Source organism: Lactuca virosa, chromosome 2, assembly GCF_052849685.1.
Source record: "Lactuca virosa cultivar CGN04683 chromosome 2, Lactuca_virosa_CGN04683_v6, whole genome shotgun sequence".
NCBI lineage: Eukaryota > Viridiplantae > Streptophyta > Magnoliopsida > Asterales > Asteraceae > Lactuca > Lactuca virosa.
The window spans coordinates 83,998,823-84,012,636 of NC_136427.1; the positions used below are offsets into that span (position 1 = coordinate 83,998,823).

Sequence of the window (13,814 nt, forward strand, 5' to 3'; positions counted from 1 at the left end):
ACGTTTTATAACATCGAGTTACCAATGCGGTTTCGTGCAATCAATGTATAACCAACTCATAGTAACAACTCATATCTCTAGGTTTGAAGAATATAAGATATTATCGTCTCATGATCACTCGTGATAAAATCCATGAAGTGATTCCAATGAGCGCGGGTTGAATCCAATACTCAGAACTTATGAGCACTCATGAGTGTTGTAGCACCACTTTGTCCAACATCTTAGACCTCTACAAGCCAACCCATGACAGTCTTGATTCATATCTACTTCCAACATATGACCGACTGTGGATGGTTTGAATAACTTAGTCATTCAGGAAGAATGACCTAGTTTATTCTGGAAGTCAAAACATGCAAAATGAAACACAAGAATAATTGAATCCAATATGGTCTCAGAACTTATGAACATAAATAAACATCTTTTATTTATCACCATATTGATTACCCATCATTCATTGCATACTGTTTCAAACAATCAACTTTATACTTGAATTAAAACAATAGTTGTCCCATGCTCCAAGCATGTACACTATGTTTTCTAAACACTAGTCATGCCATACACCAAGTATGCACACTATGTTTGTTTAAACATTAGTTATGCCATACTCCAAGTATGCATACTAAGTTTGTCTATGATCTTTACTTTGTGAAATAGATCGATTGCACATAACTCCAATGATTCTCATTTCACAGTCACGAATCCTTACCGTAAATGCAGGAATTCCAAATTCAATTGACTGAGTGAATGTTGATAATGTTGATAAGGTGCAACAACTTGTTGATAAGGTGCAATAACCTGTATAGTGGATAACTTGTTGTTAAAATTGTCAAAGACACATTAAAATCTTTACACATTTTACATGGACAACTTGTTGGCTTTGTTGTTGATGAAGCACATTGTGTAAGGTATAACAATGTCCGATTCTACTTACTCTTAATTTTACACTATGATATATAACCATACATACTCATTGTTGTTTATTCAACAATTGGGGACATGATTTTCATTTAGATTATAAAGTGTTGAGGTGTCTAAAGCAGAATTTTCCAAATGTTCCTGTGATGGCATTAACTGCTATTAAAACTGCCTGGAAAGTTAGCATAAGATGGATTCAAAAACCCATTAAAAGTTGGTTATTAAGATGTATTAAATGATTGAGTAAAGCAATGTAATAGTTGGTTATTTAGATGTGATGTATTAAAAATCAAAGGGTTTTTTTTTGTAATCATATTTTCATGTTATAATGTTCTATTTATTAAAATTTTAATAATTTTTTTAATTGATATGGTTAAATTTATTTATGTTGTATTTAATGTTATATTTAGTGTTATATTCTTAGGGTTAATGTTATATTTATTAAATTTTTAATAATTTTTTAATAATTAATGGTCCCCGATTAATCCCCCAATTAATCTCCACCTAGCCGATTAATCCATTGATCCCAGTCCACCGCCGAGCCTACATCGAGTGTTTTCTGCAACCTTGGTTTTGACATACCACACGGACAATTTTTGTAATTTTGTAAAAAAAAAGAAAAAAAACAAGGCTTCCCACAAAGGTGTAAACTAATTTATCCATATCACCCTAAAAATGAATCTCAAACACACCCCAAAATAGAATCGCACTTAAGGGGTGTTTGGGAAAACTTTTTAAAGTTAAAAGTCCTTTTTGGCTAGTGACTTTTTCCAAAAGAAAATGTTTGGATTTGTTTTTAGTTAAAAAGTCCCAAAAATCATAAAAACATAGAATTTATGACTTTGAAACATTTTCTTTTCCTTTTATGTAAAAAGTTATTTTAAAAGATTTTTTTAATACCAAAAGTTAACATTTTTTAAACTTTTTTTAAAGTTAAAAGCCAAAATTGTTTTAAAAACTATCGGGAACACCCTCTTATTTCGTGAAACCAAAGTAGAATCAAAACCCAAAAGCAAAGCAACTAGAACTGAACTTGCTTTATCTTGGTTTGTCTTCTTCGTATTGATCGGGTATGCAGATTCATGAAGACCGTCGAATTCAGATATTCATCTTGTTTTATGTTTTTCATAATCATCAGGTCTGGAGATCCAAAATTTGTTTTCCACATTGGGGCGAAGGGACCCCCACGGCGGTGCTTCATTCACCTCAGCCAATCCAATTTTAATTAGATCTTCTTGTTCTAGGATTTCGTTTTCAATTTCGTTTTGATTTTTCGAAGTGCAGTCCAGCAGACTCGCAAACGTTAGATGCCTCTAAAAGAAGGGGTATTGAAATCACAAGCGATATCAAGGAAGATAACGCCATGTCGCCATGTGAGCATCGAGAATAAAGGGTTAGTGTTATTTTTCCTGTTCATCTACAGATTTTATCTAGAATCATGTAAGACCTTTCTCCTTGTTCCCAATTTTATTTGGCATTTGGATGTTGTCACTGATTTTGGCAATCTGATTTGCGGATACAAAGTGAGGGTATTTCAGATTTGAATGATGTGATATTGTTTTGAATATGCTTGATTGGATTTCCTTCTTACATAATATACATCTGTTTTGTGTGATTTCACTATGCGGTGAAGCCCTAATTCGAATTTTCCCCAGGAATATGTTAGGTTTTATACTTGTTGAGCTAAGGGTTAGATTAGTACTCATAGTGAGAAAATTTATACTTTAGCTGTTGCAACTAGGTTTCATTTTTTAGGCCCTTTGGCTGTTGCAAAATCCCAACATGTTGAATATCACAGAGCTAGTTTAATATAGTGATTTGATCTATACCATGTTTAAATTAGTAGGAGGATACTTGAGAAATGTATTGGGAAGTAACAGATTATGTTGTTCAACACATTTTCAAAATGTTAGGTTTTATACTTATTGAGCTAATGGATACTTCAGAAATGTTTATATGGAAGAAACCAGGTCTAGCATTCTTTTTATGATGTTCTCTTTATTGGTTGGTGGGTTCTTGTGGCTTTTTGGATACCTGAATATTGATTAACTGCAGATTCTAAGAACAAGTGGGTGAGAAGTTCTTGTGGAAGAAAGCTTATTGTCCAGAAGAAGAGAGCCTCACTTAATGACTTTGACAGGATCAAGATCATGTTGGCAAAGATAAAGGTGACTTAACTTTCAGTTTGCAATTTAAAGATTGAATCACTACCGGACTATTGCTAGAATATGGCTTTTCATTCATGTCTATTTGAGATGATTTTTTTTTCTTTAATGGTTCTTAATATGATGATAAAACACTTATTTTTGTAGTGAAGTTGCATCTTTTTTCCAATGTATGCAACAAAAATGGGTTTTTTTTAACTATCTTTGTAGCCATTTTTGTTATCGATAACAGTTTATGCTATGGTTTACCAAATTGGCTGCATAAATTTGTAATAACATGAAACATGGCTTCATAAATTGATAAAAAAAAAAAAATATATCGATAGCAGTATGTAGCTATCTCTTTTATTGTCAAATCTCAACATATCCATTTCCTAAGAGTGTCAATTAATCCAATACCATCCAATAAATTCTTAACCCACATGTGTAAAAAAATACTAAGCAGTACTGAATGTTGCAGAATTGGTCAATCACTTGCAAATAAAAGTCAATAGCTGTAAGGAATAAGTGAGAGAAGGGTTTTGCGACATTTAGTAATTTAGTATAAAGAGTAAGTATCAAATTTATAAAATTAATGTTTGGACTTTTACACATCTTTTGTATTTGTCTCTTATTGAACAAGACAAATGTCACAGTACAATTGGATCACAAGCGAGGAGAAAGTGAGAAGAGAGTTTATTAGTGAGAAAGAGGAGGAAGGAATGATACTATTGAAACTCATGTTTCTTTATTTATCCCCTTGAAAAATATCGGATAGATGACATGTTGGTTAACCACATGGGCAGTTCTTGCATTCCGAATTCACTTAATGATTAATGCAGTCAGTGAAGTGAGGTGCTGTATTTCTTCTGGCATCGACTCCCAGTGATCCCAACCTCTTAGTTCCAAGTAGTGAAGGTGGTTCCTTAACTTCTCGATGCCTTGGAGACTCGGGAAAGAATCCAGCTCCTTCGAGAACGGACCAAGTGTCAAATCATTTAAGAAGGCAAAACATTCAAACATTTCATGAGGCAAGGAAGTCAGGTTGTTGCAATGGCTAATAGACAAAGTCTTCAAAGAATGACACTCGTTGGGCAAATTGGCTATTCCTAAAAGACTAGGGCACCTCAAGATAGATAAAAATTCAAGAGATGTAAGACCTTGTATGCTCGTAATGGACACCAGACCATTGCAGTCACTAATTTCTAAGGAAACAAGAGGATGGGGATGGCATTCATCTATGAGAATAATCTTTGGGCAATGACGAATGACCAAGCCCCGGAGGACAGGCGATATCATTTTTGAGCTGTTGGGTGCTCCATCTATCCACTTTTCCAGTCTTTCCATACCCCATAGTATGAGTGATCTCAACGATGGAGACAAAGGCTTCGTTGATCCGTTAACATCAGAGCTCCTTAAGCATGTTAGGCTGTCCATATTCCATAAAAAAAGATTCCGAAGATGTGGTAGGTGCTCAAGTGTCGGAAGAGAGAGGCAGCTCCTACAGTCATATAATCTGATCTCCACAAGCTTGTCAAGGGGTGTCCATTTCCCTTCATTATGGATTGCCATCTTCGTTACCCATTCTGCAAAATTATCACCTATAAAGTTGCTAAATGTCAAAATTTTCACATCTCTAGGGGGTTGCAAGCCTTCCAATACATCCTTGTCACCTCTGTTGGAACCTTGATCATCCTCACTCCAACTGAAATCAATCTCGTCTAAATTTTTCTTTCCAGATAAATCTGCCTTGACAGCATCCTCTTTGCTAGGGACATTCTCTAGATGTGAAATAGAGAGACTTCCGGTAAGGTTAGTCAAATGGCGTAGCTCTTCAATACCACATCCTTTCCTTCTAAGCACTTTGATGGAAGACAATTTTCGTAGAGAAATCAACTGCCCCACGATATTGGCAGGAATCTCTGTGTCTGACATGAAATATCGCAGGCATATCAAATTTCTCATGGTTTCTGGAAACTGCTCAATATCTTCAGGCAACTTCAGAGTTTGCAAGTGGTATAATTTACCAATAGATTCAGGAAGAACATGGATACCCGTCTATGACAAATCAAGATACCTGAGATGCACCAACCCTCCAACTGAATCGTCTAACTTCTCAATCTTACAACCTTCGAATTTTAGGATTCGTATGCACTTTAATCGTTGAAATGAAAATTTCGTCTCAACTTCACCCTTAAAGAACAGTGTATGCAAAGTTCTAGCCATTTTATTCCTTTCAATGAATGTAGAAACTTTGGCTTTGAGTTCATCTTCCTCATTCTGTTCTTGGTAAAAAGCAAGATGTTTAACCTGAGGGATATGTGCAATATCAGCATTTGTCACATCCACCAGACATAGGCTTTCATGTTTTGAAAGTGACAATGAAAGATCATGCACCAGATCATGCATGCTACAATGAGTGATGTGACCATACTCATCCCTTTCAACATCTTCGAACAACGAATTGCTGACCAAAATTTGAAAAATATCATTCCCCACATCCTCCATCTCCTTGTTTCTTTCCTCATCCGCTTGAACCAACCCTAAAGCCATCCAAAGTTGGACCAATTCTTCCCTTTCCATGACCGTATCTTTCTTAAAGATGGAACAATATACAAAACATTGCTTGGCGATAGAATTGGGGAGATTATCAAAGCTCAGTTCCAAACTCTTTTGAACTCTATCCCTTTCTTCTTCCAGATCCCAAACCTTGCTATTTTTTTATTGACAACCACATCTCTGTGTCATTGTAATGTGCCAACATGCCACCTATTACATTTAATAGCAATGGTAAACCACCACATTTTTCTACAATGTCGCGGCCTATCTTCACCGGTTCCGGGGACGCTGAAGTGCCTGCCACAAACGCTCTTTCTCTGAAGATGTTCCAACAATGATCATCAGAAAGACCTTTTAAAGGACACAAATCCCTGATCATATCATGAGTTCCGATTTCAAGTTTCCGTGTAGTGACAAGAATGCCACTTCCATTTTGTGAGCTTACATTTAGCACACAACTCCTAAACTCTTCCTAGTATAGCCTCTCTTCGACCCAAACGTCATCCAAGACGAGCAAATATCTTTTTGATGCCAACTGCTCTTTAAGGCTTTCAATTAAATTGGTCCTTAAGTCTGAGGTAGGTTTCTTTTTGGCAAGAGACTCGTAGATCTTTGCAAGAAGTGTATTGATGTCAACCTTAACCGACACACACAACCATGCTTTAACATCAAAATGTTGCTCGATCTTTTTATCATTGTAGACCGACTTAGCCAAAGTGGTCTTCCCAATCCCGCCCATTCCCACAATGGGAACAATGCTAAGTTTTTCTTCTTTTCTTGATTGGGTTAAAAGTTCAATGATATGGAGTTTATCATTATCCCTCCCAACAATTTTAAATTCTTCTTGATTTGGAACAGTCTCTCTCCAACGCCAGCAGGGTGTTCATTTTGTAGTCCTAAACTGTTTGCTTCTGTATTGATCTTAAGCAACTTTTCATTGATGTTTTGGATTTTATGACCTATTTTATAACGAAAGGAAAACATTTTCAAGCTTGGAAGGCACACTACCTTTCTTGCCATCTGATCTTGTTTCTTTATTTGACGCCTCAGCATCTCGTAATCAACCTCATCCAACACATCATCAGCTTTACCCACTACATCTTTTAGCTGCTTCAGCCACACCATAACAACCTCTGATTCCTTTTTTCTCTCCGCATCACGTAACTTGGCATGAATCAGGTCCAACGTGTTGTGAAGGCTGGTCAGCTTTTCTTCGTAACCCCAGGCAATGGCCAGTTCACCTGCAGCAATAGACAACACCTTTTTCAATATCCCCTCAGCAGCAATAGTGACTAATGCTTCAGCCATTTTCACTGTTTAGAAGAGAGAGGAAGAGCGGATCACTGGTGGAAGAAAGATAGAAAACGATAAGAATCTATGAGATGGTGGAATAAAGAGAGACCCAATGAATGGAAATGGAGATTCATTTGGTGGTGTGTGTAGTGGAAAATGGTATCAAATTAGAATTGAAGGTGTCTACTAAGTTATACCTTTCCTAAGTTGCAAGTTTAGAACATACACTTTGCTAATTTTCTTTTCTTTTCTTTTGTTTTTACCTTCTGTCATTATTACTTATCTAAAATATTAATATATCATTATATTTTATGTTTTAATAGTTAATATAAAATGTTTCATTTATAAACTAGAATTGATCTTTGTAACTGGTTTATTTTCATTTACCTTTTGTCCTTTTGATATACCTCTATATTGTAATACGATATGTAAATATATCTTTCCATTTTAATCCCTACATTTCTTTATATGGGTGGAATACTTTTTTCGTATATGGAACATGGGAATTTTTGTAATAATTGTGTCAATGAGAATATAACTAAGAGAAAATTACATAAATGGTCCATTTGAAATCCAAAATTCGCATAAATCGTCCCTAACTTTTTTGCTTGATAAGGATGATCTATGTTGTTTTAATTTCCTGTGTAGTTGGTCTGTTTCATGTTATTACAAATTTGATCCAAAATTGTTGTTTTACCCCTTTTTATTGGTTTTTATTTTTTATATTTTAATTTAATTTAATTAAAAAAAATAAAAATCCATTAAAACTATCCCTAACCCAACCATCTCAGTTTGTCTTCATGCTTGACGCGATACCTCCCTAAATCTCATGCACTGTCTCGTTACTTCCCTCCGCAAACAAATGGTGACTCTGTATTTCACATTGTATTGGTTTGCAGTTTGTTTTTTCTTTGTGATCGTAATCATTGATCTTGTGAAGTTTTGGAGGATCTTCATACATATTGAGGATGAAACTCGGTTGCCTCTGAGCATGATTGCAATGAGATTTGGACTCTGAGCATGATTGATCTTGTGAAGTATTGGAAGATCTTTATTGTAACTGTTAATGTCATTTTATCGCAGCCCTACTTGCTTTTTATGTCGTCTTATATCTACTATTGCTTTAAATAGAAAGTAAGTTCCTATCAATTGACTAAAATATTATTCTTCTCATTATATAGCACTGTACCCTTCATTTATGTCAATTTATAACACTGTGCTTTCTATTTGTGTCTTCTTATAGCTAGTGTGGCTTTAAGCATAAATTAGGTTCCTATATATAAATTGAGTAAAATATTTTATTTATGTTATTAAATAGCAATGTACTTTTCATTTACATCATTTTATAGCATCCTACTTTCAATATATGCCATCTTATAACCATTGTGCCTTTAAATAGATAGTAGGTTGCTATAAATTGAATTAAATGTTATGTTTATGTCATTTTATAGCAGGGTACTTTTCATTTGTCATTTTATAGCATCCTGCTTTCTGTTACTGTCATTTTATGTCAACCTACTTTCTAGTTATGTCATCTTATTGTTATTGTGGGTTTAAATAGATAGTAGGTTGCTATTAATTGAGTATTGATCCGGATGAACAAACTATAATTGCTTAGCTCAACATGGAAGGTGAAAAGCCATCTGTTGTTCAATTGAGCATAGAATCTGTGGATGTCTTTTCATTGGGGAATTTTGTCAAACACTTGGTGTTCATAAAATAAGAGGGGGTTCATGGGTAATTCCCTGGTCAATCCTTTGTTGCAAAGCATTGCCACATTCCAGAAAAGGCTAATGACATAAAAACAGGTAAAATTAGCATCATAAAGAAAACCAACTTTACATAAATAAATAAACTACAGGTGACCTGATAAGATCACCATTAAAGAAACAAAGCTTCTCGTGGCTCATGCCACTAGGGTAAACTGGAAAAATAAATAAATAAAAAATACTTAGCAGTACCTCAAAAGCTCATTTGCATCGTCATCAGAGACTTTATTCTATCAATTGCATATGTGAGGAGGCAGCGATGGTGAGTTGAAAACAAAGACGGACAACGGGAGAAAGGTAACTTCTCCAACATTGCTTCCTTTTAAAGGATGTTCTATGAAGAGGGAAGACAAGAAAGAGACAACAAAAAGTTGTTAAATGATTCTAGTTTTTGTATATTTATTGTTTAGTATGAAACATGGGTCGTAATCTATATTATCATTATTTGGTAAAATCTGGTAATTACCTAAACAAGGATAGATGGTTTGGGAGGATCTTTTTCTCTCTTCATTATCTTAAATTAAAATTAAAATTAATTGAAAGGAAGAAGTCAAGAAGTCAAGATGGGGGGGGGGGGGGTGCTCTGCGGATCGCGTAAAGCCTCTGCGGAATTAGGATATCTCCGAGGAATTAAGTGTGAGGGTTAATTTAGTAAATTCACATAAAAAACGTCGTTCTTTGGCTTCCTTCGCTGTGGAAATAGGATTTTTGGGGGAGTTTGATGCGGAAGCAGAAGACGAAGACAGAGGAGATTGTTGCCTGACCAAGGATCAAACAAAAGAGAAATGGAGAGGCGATTCCGGAAAGTGCAAGAATTAGACGATGATGTCTTATCCGATGGGTATGGAACTCACGTAAGTGTTCCTCGTTTTGAATTTTGTATGAAACCCTAATTAGCATTACTAACGTCGTTTTTTGATTTTATAAATGTGTTATTGAATTAATATTATGTTGAGAATTATGTTGTGTATTGTATGATAGTGTAAGATATCACAAAAATCCTGATTCTGCCATGTTTACCTGAAGAACAATTCTGCAGAGGAGCTTTGTGAGGAACATATCTGCAGAGGACCTTTATGCGGATTGCAGAGGCCTCTGCGGATAGGGATGAGATTTAAAACCGGAAAACCGGACCGGAACCAGAACCGTTAGAATCGGAATATATAGAACGGTTCCAGTTCCGGGTTTAAAAATTGGCTTTATCCGGGTTCTGAGTAGTCCGGGTTTGGGTCCATCGGATCCGGGCAAACCGGGTCTAAGAACCGAAACCGGTGTTAAGAACCGAAACCACTTTTAGGGGTCGGAACCGGTTTTTGTGAAACGTTTAAAACATGCATATCTCATTTGTTTCAGGTCGGATTGACATACCATTTTTTCCAATGTGTATTTTAGAGTTTTTACATGATTTTAGACTATAAGTTTGTCGTTTTTAGTTTTATATTCATGGACTTACAGTCTATCAAAGTCGAGATATTAAAGCTGGAAGTTTTTAGTTTTTCAGCTTTTTTGTATTCTGTGAAAGTTTTAAAACATGCATATCTAATTTGTTTGAAGACGGATTGACATGTGGTTTTTTCAACTTGTAGTTTAGAGTTTGTACATGATTTTAGACTATAATTTTGTCATTTTTGGTTTAATATACAATGACTTACAGCCCCCCAAAGTCGGGATATCAATGCTAAAAATTTTCAACTTTTCACCTATTTGTTTTTGTACTTTGAATTCTGTGAAAATGTTAACACATGCATATCTCATTCGTTTAAATTCGGATTGACATGTGGTTTTTTCCAGAGTGTAGATTAGAGTTTGTACATGATTTTAGACTATAATTTTGTCAAATTTGGTTTCATATTCAATGACTTACAGTCCCCTGAAGTCGGGATATCAATATGAAAATTTTTTAAAGTTCAACCGACTAAATAGTAAGTAATTACAAAAAAAATCCGGGTTTTTCTGGTTTTCCGGTTCTAAACCCACTTTATCCGGTTTCAACCTACCCACTTTGATGTTTCCAGGTTTTCCGGTTCTAGACCCACTTTACTCGGTACCGTACCCGGAACCGAACCGGAACCGGTTCTATATACCGGTCCGGTTTTCGGTTCTACAAAATCCCGTTAACCGGTTCCGGGTTTTCCGGGTCCGGGTGCATCCGGTCTGAGTTTGGACCCACTTTCATCCCTATCTGCGTAATTAATTAATTAATTTTTTTATTTGACGATTTTGAATATGTTGAAAATGTGATTGGGATTTTGTTAATAGACAATGTTGTAAATGTGATTGAGATTGGTTAAATGTGATTACGATTTTTTATAACTACTTAAAATAAAAATATACTTTAATAAATTTATGTTAATTAGGTTAGTCTAGGTTAAAATTTATAACTATTTAAAATAACATTGTGTTTTGCTAATTGATGAAATATATGTTTTAAATTGTGTTACAGAAATTGTCCCTCTTGCATAGTACATTGCTATATCGTTTAAAGAAATTTATCTTATATAGCTTAGGTTAGGTTAGATTAGGTTTAAAATAACATGGTTTGATAAATTTATGTTATATAAATTAGGTTAGTTTTAAATTTATAACTATTTAAAATAACAATGTACTTTGATAAATGATGAAATTTATTGTTTTACACAAATTGTCTATCTTGCATAGTACATTGATATATCATTTAAAGGAATTTGTAGTATTGATGTAATAATTTGCCATATATATTTGTTATCTTTTGCAGCAAAGAATGCGAGGATGGCCTGCAAAATTAACTTTTAAAGGGGTGGTGGGAACCGTGTTGAGGAAGTTCATTCCAAAACTAAATAGTAGGCGACTCGAATTATTTCGAGAGAAACCGTTTGGGATCTTCATTGGTATGTCCACCCCGAATGGTGGCCGGATGCTTTGTCATTTGATGATGTTGCACGAGGTTCGTGATTTATTGTTTAAAGTCGTTTCCTAAGCTTAGGGTTGCCACACTTGGTGTTATGAGAGTCCCTAAGTCCGAAAGTTGCCATCTTGGAAGTCTTGTTGCATCCATGCATCACTTTTGTTCATTTTTAAGGATATAGGTTGTTATATTTCAAGTTTAGGTCCATTTGGGGGCATGAAAGCCGCCAAGTAATCGACTTTATGGGTTAAGACCCTTCAATGGACTCATATCTGTGTTTGGAGCTTTAGATCTTAAGGGATTAAGCTATTTATGGGATTATGGCTTAACAGGAGAGTACGTTAAGCGTACAAGCCCGTATGCACAGCGTACAAGCCATGCAACCTGTAAGCGAAGCGTACAGCTGAGTAATCCCTGCGTACTCAGTAGATTTGGGTTGGCGTATTTTGGGCCTCGGTTTGGGCTGTTTCCTTAGAATTGTGCATTGGGCCTCAGTGGGCCATCTTGAATCGACTTTTTGGGTTAGGAAAACGCAATTGGGCTTTGGGATAGGGCCATGTGAAGGGATTGGGCCCAATTGGAAATTGGGCCATATGTTGGGCGTTGTGGGATTAATTATCTCTTTTAGGTCATTGGTTATGATCTAGATTTTCATTTTGGACAAGGGTATGTTAGGGTAAAAAGGTCTTTTATCCCAGTGAGAACTTGTGGTTAAGTGATATAGATCCTGATATGTGTGGTATGAGGTAGCCTGTGGGAAATTCACTAAGCTTGCGGGGGCCTGTTATCCGAGTGTGGGCAGGGCCTGTTATCCGAGTGTAGGCGGGGCCCATTTCTCCTCAACTTGTAACACTACTATTTGCATGATATGTGTGGTATGAGGTATCTTGGGGGAAATTCACTAAGCTTCGTGCTTACGGTTTTCAGTTTTGGTTTCAGGTACTTCCGGTAGCAAAGGGAAGAGCTCGGGATGACTGCATTGCACACACCATTATGTTTTCGCCTGGGTTGATTTTACTCTCATTTTGTTGATATGGATACAGTGACTCATGTTTATGATTGGATGTGTTGACAAATGTTGTTTATTTAATGTTTAAAAATGAAATTTTTGGGACCATATTTAGTAGTGTTACAAGTTGGTATTAGAGACTTGGTTTGAGGGATTCGGGCATACTCTCGGGTGTGCCTGAACTCAAACTAAGGACTATGTATGAAAAAAAAATTTCAAAAGAAAACCATTTTTATAAAAAGGGATTTTTAAGAGGAAACGGGTGCGGTGCATGCAATCAACCGAGCTCAAATAAGGTGTCCCAAATTACCCATACGTGTTTATGTTGTGATATGAATTATGAATATGTGAACCGCATGCTAGGTTAGGGATAAGGATCTAGGAAGGATGCCTTGTGTGCCTACTTTATGAGCTTATTAAACTATATGCTAGTATTGATTAGTCAGTAATATGACGACCTGATTAGGTTATGCGTGGTTCTGGTCACTCGAAGCACGAATGCTGCTTGCTTTGTGGTTTTAGGAGTTCAAGTTATCTTCAACTAACTAGTAAACGAATACGATAAGTTACACACTATGGGAACTAGATAATTTTAGAAGGTTAGGTTTTAACGATATTGTGCAAATCTTGTTTCAGTCCTAACCGTTGTAGTGTGAGACCTCTCATTCGAAGAATTATCTGGTTTTAGTAATATATGATGGTACCCGCGAGCTAGTTAGGGGGAGATAACAGGGACTTCTTATGCAGCTGATGGTGGATAATGGGATGGAGATCACCCTAGGGGAAGCCTAGGATGATATTGGTGCTAAGAGCGGTATTAGAAGAAGGGACTTGGTAGAGTCAAGGCTATCCTTGAGGAAAGTACAGATAGATGTGGAAGGTAGTATAGGCCCGTACTACTGAAAGAAGAGGATCCATACTCGATTCAAGGATGGCTGCGATAAGACCAGGGAACTTGTAGAATGTATGATCCCTCAATATAGAAGTTGGCCAGGCCGCGTGGGTTTCGACTCCTACTCGACGAGTTGGAGAACCCAACTCGACGAGTAGGAGCTGGAAATGAAAACCCTAATTTTTAGGGTTTGCACCCTATTTAAAGAACATTAAGCCCATCCTCCCAGCCTCCTTATTACCCTTTCACGTCCAGAAGCAAAACCCTAGCTATCTAACCCCATTTTTGAGTGTTGTAAGGCTAAAGGTGTGTTGTTGGTGCATATCTTGAAGAATTGGAAGCTAGGAAC

General features: G+C 36.1%; 1 long non-coding RNA gene and 1 pseudogene across 3 annotated transcripts; one reads left to right on the forward strand and one right to left on the reverse strand.

The window, feature by feature from the left end:
• The first annotated feature begins 1,891 nt into the window (after nucleotides 1–1,891).
• On the forward strand, nucleotides 1,892–12,673 carry LOC145159233 (uncharacterized). 3 transcript variants are annotated; one of them, XR_013737562.1, is made up of 4 exons: nucleotides 1,892–2,308; nucleotides 2,971–3,083; nucleotides 11,415–11,603; nucleotides 12,504–12,673. It is a non-coding gene; the product is annotated as an uncharacterized LOC145159233 (long non-coding RNA). The 3 variants fall into 3 exon arrangements; XR_013737561.1 differs by lacking the exons at nucleotides 11,415–11,603; nucleotides 12,504–12,673 and adding an exon at nucleotides 7,811–8,158; XR_013737560.1 differs by lacking the exons at nucleotides 11,415–11,603; nucleotides 12,504–12,673 and having other exon boundaries at nucleotides 2,971–3,333.
• Nucleotides 3,666–7,068, reverse strand: LOC145159232 (putative disease resistance protein RGA3; annotated as a pseudogene).
• Nucleotides 12,674–13,814: the final 1,141 nt, after the last annotated feature.